At 32.4% G+C, this 6774-nt stretch overlaps 1 long non-coding RNA gene across 3 annotated transcripts; it reads left to right on the forward strand.

Annotated features, from left to right (window-relative positions):
- Positions 1-3259: 3259 nt before the first annotated feature.
- LOC130716188 (uncharacterized) lies at positions 3260-6522 on the forward strand. Of its 3 annotated transcripts, none has more exons than XR_009011886.1 (5): positions 3260-3428; positions 3493-3720; positions 4306-4582; positions 5846-6098; positions 6217-6522. It is a non-coding gene; the product is annotated as an uncharacterized LOC130716188 (long non-coding RNA). The 3 variants fall into 3 exon arrangements; XR_009011885.1 differs by having other exon boundaries at positions 3500-3720; XR_009011884.1 differs by lacking the exon at positions 3493-3720 and having other exon boundaries at positions 6217-6519.
- The last annotated feature ends 252 nt before the right edge of the window (positions 6523-6774 follow it).

Genomic DNA, 6774 nt, shown 5'->3' on the forward strand with positions numbered 1-6774 from the left:
AAAGAGATTAAAAGTAGTGTACAATGCACCAAGTGAAATTGAAAAAAATATAAGGATTGAGTGTTATTTTTCCATAGAAAAGGAGAAGAGGAGGAGAAAAAAGTGTGTGTGGTAGAAAATGACGTGAAAGTCTCTATCTATATAGTGAATTTGTGTTGTAAACGTGTATAGAATTGAAGATTCATGATTGTTGAGATTTCTCTAGTTCCAAATTATATGTTTTGAATTGAAATTGAAATTTCGGAATTTTTGTGAAATTTGAGAGCCAACCACTATGATTCATTATGTTAAAACCTTAGAAAAGTTAGAAATCACTTTGTTTGATTGCTAATTATTAAGAAATAAATTAGTATAATTTGAATCATAGTAGTTTGTCAAAACTACAATAGCCCAGTAACTCGAGATGTCAGCCATATATATAAAAGATTCTACACCTTTCGCGAAATTAATGTCCAAAAGTTATCCAGTACTAATGTAGTGACCTACTGCATAAATATGTGCCAATATTCTTGATTAATTAACCGGAGGTAACCATTATTTCATATTGCTTGACGTTGAATTAATTGCTAATTCTAACCCCTATAGAATGATATAATAATATACGTAAGAGAAGAAGAAAAAAAGATTAGGGAAAAAGAAAAAATTAAACCCAACATAAGATGATTGGTAATGATATGGTTAAATCTAGTGATTCACACATGATAGCGTAGAATAAGAAAAAAATAAAGTAAAGTCGAAGAACATAACATAGCAACACACTTCCAGTAAATTTTGAGAGGCATGAACTGTGTCTTATCTGCACGTGGAAAAAAAAAACAAATAACAACACATTAGTAAATTAGCAAAGTGAATATGGATATACAATAGAAATTTTCAAATAGGCATATTATACGATTGCAAAAGAAGAAAAACATTGACAATGAATATAACAAAACAACCCTAACTGTATCATTGCATGTGGTATATGATTAGAAATAACAAACATTTGAACCAAAGATATTTTTAAAGAAGATTGATGAAACAAAATAAGATATTGAACTGCGCAGTATAAACAAAAAAGAAATTAAAATCTTAATTGTCAAGATGTAGGAATAAAAAGAACAAACCATTGATCATTGGATGTTGATGAGGCAAAAAATGAGTGAGTAATATAATTTTCTTCTTCATGTTATGAGAGAAAAGAATGTTGAAAACGTGAATATGAGAAAATGAATATATTGCAAAACATAAAAAAGAGAAAACTGACAAAATAATCACATGAGAATAATCCTAATTGATTGCGAACATAATATTTATATGACAAATTTGTGGAATATTCCATTTCTTGGAGAAAAATTTCCAGAATATGCTCTAGATTTTTGGAGAGAAATAGAATCATAAGGATCGCTAATGGAAAAAACCTTTGGAATTTGTTTAGTAATGAAATGTTTAGTAATGATGTGTGTCTAAAATATAAATTATTTGTTTGATTTGTAGAAGTTTTAGCAAAAAAAAAGCAAAATTTTTAAAAAATTGATTTTTTTCATTTTTGAATTTGGAAAGGTAATTAATTATATTCATTAACTTTAGGTATTAATTAGAGTCATTAATAACTATTATAAGGGATAAAATGTTTAATATAGATTAAAATTTTGGAAAAATAAATCAAACTTAATAAAAACATATGCTTATTTTATGATTTACCAAAAAAATCATGATGCTGGAAAAAAATATTTATTTGATTTGAAAACATTCATTTTCTCATCTTACTCATTCTACAACCAATTATTAATTAGATTTTCAACAATTATTATAATTAAGAAAGTTCAAATTTCAAATGTAAAATTAATATGATATTTCCTTCCAATATATTTTTAAAAACGTGTTAAAGACATAAATTATAGGTTAGAAAATAATGATATTTTAAATTAAAAGTTTCAATATTTATTATCAACACTGTTGTTGGAGTTGCACATACAAAGGATTCCAATTTTTGGAGTGTATCATATTTTTGAATTTGTAATAAAAAATTAATGTTAGATTTATTTTTAAAATAATTTCAAGTTATTTTTATATTTAAAATTAAAAAAAAGAAAAAGATTCGTAATAATACTTGAATTGTTACAAACTTTCATAAATATAACATTTAAAAATATACATTCAAGTGTATCATATGGAATAAGGAATTATTAATAATAAATGAAATTAAATAGGGTGAGAGATGAAATATGTTGTAACAAAAAAAGTGGGATGTCTTTTTTTTTCTTGGAGGGAAAATGAATTATTTAGGAAGGGACATGTGACATAGACTTCTAGAAGGAAACATTATTTTCATATATATATAGATATAGATATCATCAGTCTATAGTTTTTCTTTTTATTGTTTTATTTTAATTTTAAAATAAAACATACACAAAAAATCTTTACTTACACCAGGTTTGAGTGTAGTTAATCATTTGTTTATGACGTTTGTCTTGTGCACTAGATTTCTTTTTTATAAGCCAAATTTTGTATTAAAATGAGTATAAGGGGTACTCAACCCAAATACAAGAGACAAAAAGACAAGGAACAAAACAAACTAAACAAAAGCACAGAATAAAAAACAAGAGTGCTCCAACTACAATCCTAAAGCCACAAGTCAAGCCACCAAAACAGCACACCAACACAAGAAGCAGCACCTTACAAACCACCAAGAACCAACGCCAAACAGCTATGCAAAGCCAACCAGCCATTGCCCCCATCAGCACCCCACACCCAGGACCAACACTACTAGAAAAAAGACTTTTCACATCAGGGTTTTCACATCGGTTAATCAATTACCTGATGTAAAAGATAACGCGGTGGCAATATTGAAATTATAGTGAACTTTTATGATAGTTTTCACATCAATTGGAAATATGTCTGATGTGAAAAGTAATTAGGAAACACTTTTTACAACGGTTGTTAGAATAAGCGATGTGAAAGCTAAATGCGGTGGCATTTTTGAAATTTTAATGAAATACTTTTTACATCGGTTATAATATAAGCGATGTAAAAAGTCCATCTTTTCTTTAGTTTTCATATCGGTTATAATATAACCGATCGGTTATAATATAACCGATGTGAAAAGTCTCTGTTTTTTAGTTTTCACATCTGTTTTATTATAACTGTTGTGAAAGATCACTCTTTTTTTAATTTTTACACGGGATACAAAGAATAGTATTCTTTCAAAGCTTTCTTCCTCTTTCACCGTTGAAAACCTAAGTCGCCTACGCTCTTGCTCCTCTTTCGCTGTTGCTCGCCGTCGCTCGCCGTCGTTTGTGCGTTGTGCAGGTCCTGTTTCGCCGTTGTTCGCCGTCGCTAGCTCACCGTTCACCTCACTCTCATTCTCTCTCAGTCTCGCCGTTGTTCCGCAGTCGCTCGTCGTCGCTCGTGCAGCTCTGTGGTCCACTTTGATTCCTTGCGTTAAGGTGCGTTGCTTTCTTGTTCTTTGTTTCATGGATTGGAGCATATTGTTTGATATGGGTTTTGAAGTTTGCAGTGTTCATGTGAGGTGAACGGTGACCTGGTTACAGATGAAACGGTAGGAGTGTAGGATGGTAATGTCGGAGATGTTAAGAATGTGGGTGGGGGTGACATAGACATGCACTTGCTGACACCAAAAAGTTGACCCTTTTGGGCTGTGATGAGATGAGAAGAACATGTTCTATTCCCCTTCTATTTCATTACATGGAAAACATGGAATCATTCACCATAGATTTTGTGAGTCTTTGAAAACTCTGAAACACTCTGCTAAGTGCTTCCTACCCCTTTCATTGACTCTGATGAGATATCAATTATTGGAAAAAGAAGAATACATCACTCACTTCATTTTCTGATTGACACAATTGGCACCCAGATCAGTGATTGAACCAGCTCAAAGAAGCAGTCAAGGCGTGTTATTTTTTCTAATTTATAAACTTTTTTTGCTGGCTTTGAAGGTGACCCAGTTGGGAATTCAAGATAAACTTGTGATTTAATGCATGTCCATTTGAGTATTGGATTGGTTTTTGTTGTAGCTGTGTAAGATTCCTTTGTTGGTGTGTTGAATTTGTCATGGATCATGGTGTTTCCTTTTGTGAATTACTTGTTGGATTTCAATCATTTTATTCTGATAGACCAAGCTTTTTAATTCTCAATATCCTCATTCATTTTCTTATGCCAGGTTTTCTAATCAAAACATTTCATCTCTTTTCGTAGTTTCCTTAGTTTGGGACTATACTATTTCAGATTTTGTATGTTGTTTTATTTAGGGACAGAGTGTGACTGGGAGGACTCAAGCTTTTTTGTTTGCATCAAATTTTGCAGAATACTCGAGCGTTATGCATTGATTTGATTCCTTCTATTCATGATTGAAACTCAACTGAAGTGATCCACTCTTAGTTTGAGCTCTGAGGTTTAACTGAAGCCGACCAATATCTAAACTTAACGGGTTCCTTTATTCGGCTGAGTATGGCGGAGAGCCAAGATCAACTAGAGATCAAGTTTCGATTGAGTGACGGGTCGGATATTGGCCCCAAAAGTTTTGCTGCTGCTACTAGAATTGCAGCACTGAAAGAAAGTATTCTTGCTCAATGGCCGAAAGGTTAGCTTTTGCTGTCTTTCTTTAATTTTTTGCATATCTTTTTGCTCTTCCTATGAATACTAAGATATCTCAATGTGAGGAAGTGTTATGTTTTCCCGTTTATCATGACTCGTGAACGTTGTGCTGCAAATTATGAAAGATTGGTGGTTGGGTGGAGTGAATCACATGGAGGTAAAGGACCATTATGTGGATGTATTGACATATAGAAGGGATATATTGAGATAGAAGAAGTCATGATTGACTTGATTTGAGTATATGGTTGCAGATCATGCTTGTGATAATGCACTAGGGATGTAGTTCATTCTTGTGATCAGAATTGAGAGCAATGAATGAACAGTATGCTGGCTATATCAAAGACAGACAGAATTTTCATTTAATGTAATCTTGTGACTTTTAAGTGTGTCAGAGATATAATGTCCTGCAGATTCTTGTGCATAAGTGTTGAGACTTGAGCATGTCTTTGTGTTGTACCATAGTTTAGTTAGCTCCCTTCTTTCATAGAGAAATTGAGTAGGCTTTGCATTAATAGAAAGACATTTTCATCATAAAAAGGCACTCTTTAGGGATTCACAAATTGTATAAAAAGTCTAAGCTGACAAGATCTGGAATGTAGCAAGTGAAGCAAAGTAGAGAAGATGTGTTTGTGTTAATATTATAGGATCCAATTGAATTGATTAGGTCATATTTTGAACCAATGGTAGTTGTTGGTTCAAGTGGTACATGCTTGATTCCCCTTGAGCAAGGTGTCGGGTTCAAGTCTTATGTATGAAAAAACTCTGCTTAGAGAGCCTCACAAGGATGTAGATGTTCATGGCTCGAGCAGAATTGACTCCTGTGGAGAATACATGTGTTAGATCAGATATCTCTCTTAAAAAGTAGTTAGCTAAACTTATATTTCTTCTCTTTTATACCATGCTGTCTGCCTGTTCCTCCTTGAGAGGTTCAAGATTGATGCCTTCTAAGTGTTGGTGCACTTACCACATGACATTACTTTCTCAAATCCATAAATGAATTTTGAAAAATTAAGGTAGTTTACTGGTTTTTATTCCTTATTAGTTTCTCTAGAGTATTATTTGCAGCTAAGTGTCCATGTCATATGCCTTTCATGGACCTTATCATATGTGTTCACATACTAATATATTTACAGCCATGCATTTAAATGTTTGTGTAATTTGGTTCAATATATTATGAGGTCTCACTCTAAACATTTTGCCATACATTTTAGCAATATATGAGATGTAAGATTGTGTTTCTGTTTTGAAGACAAGGAGTATGGCCCAAAAACTGTAAAAGATGTGAAGTTAATTAATGCCGGAAAAATATTGGAGAACAGAACAGTGGGGGAATGCCAGAGTCCATTGTGAAATCCCCCTGGTGGAGCTATGGCGCTATATTATTATGTCCTTTTACACTAAAATGTATAACTTACTTCGATGATAGTTTTTTATATAGAGCTATGGCGGTTTATCAATTGGCTGAGGGTAATAAAAAAAAGACTCAATGGCTTCATCCCAAAGTAAGTGTAGTGTAGATTATGGTTGCGTCTTGATGTTGCTGTTTATACTACTTAACACTGGCTGTAATATGTACTGTTTTGATATATATTCAGTGTATAAAAATCTATTCATTTGTAGGCAAGGTTGCAGCCTAATTTATGCTTATGGTGCTGGTGGCTTTCCTGCTTGGGGCATTAATTTGCTGAACTGTTGCTGTTTTGCCGAATTGTTGCTGTGTTGCTGTTTAACTATTTTGTCATAATTTCATGAGTTGTTGCTGTTTAACTACATTTAAAGAACTAGAATTGCTGAATTGTTCTAGTTCTTTTTAGGCTATTATGGTTTTTTTTATTTCCTGGGACCTTGGATGTTTAACTCACTTGAGAGAGTGTGTTCTCAAGATCTCTTTTTATTTTAATAAATTTTCATTAAAAAAAATATGTATATTCAGGTCAAATTCGTGTAAAAAAAATAAAATGGTTGAGCATTTACATCGGTTTTTAGTCTAACCGATGTGAAAAGTATATCTTTCACATCGGTTTTTTGTGTAACCGATGTGAAAAGTATACATTTCACATCGGTTTTTTGTCTAACTGATGTGAAAAGTATACCTTTCACATCGGTTGGCTGACTGAACCGATGTGAAATGTACAATTTTCACATCGGTTGGCTTACTCAACCGATGTGAAATGTTTA

This window comes from Lotus japonicus, chromosome 4, assembly GCF_012489685.1.
Source record: "Lotus japonicus ecotype B-129 chromosome 4, LjGifu_v1.2".
NCBI classification, from domain to species: Eukaryota; Viridiplantae; Streptophyta; class Magnoliopsida; order Fabales; family Fabaceae; genus Lotus; species Lotus japonicus.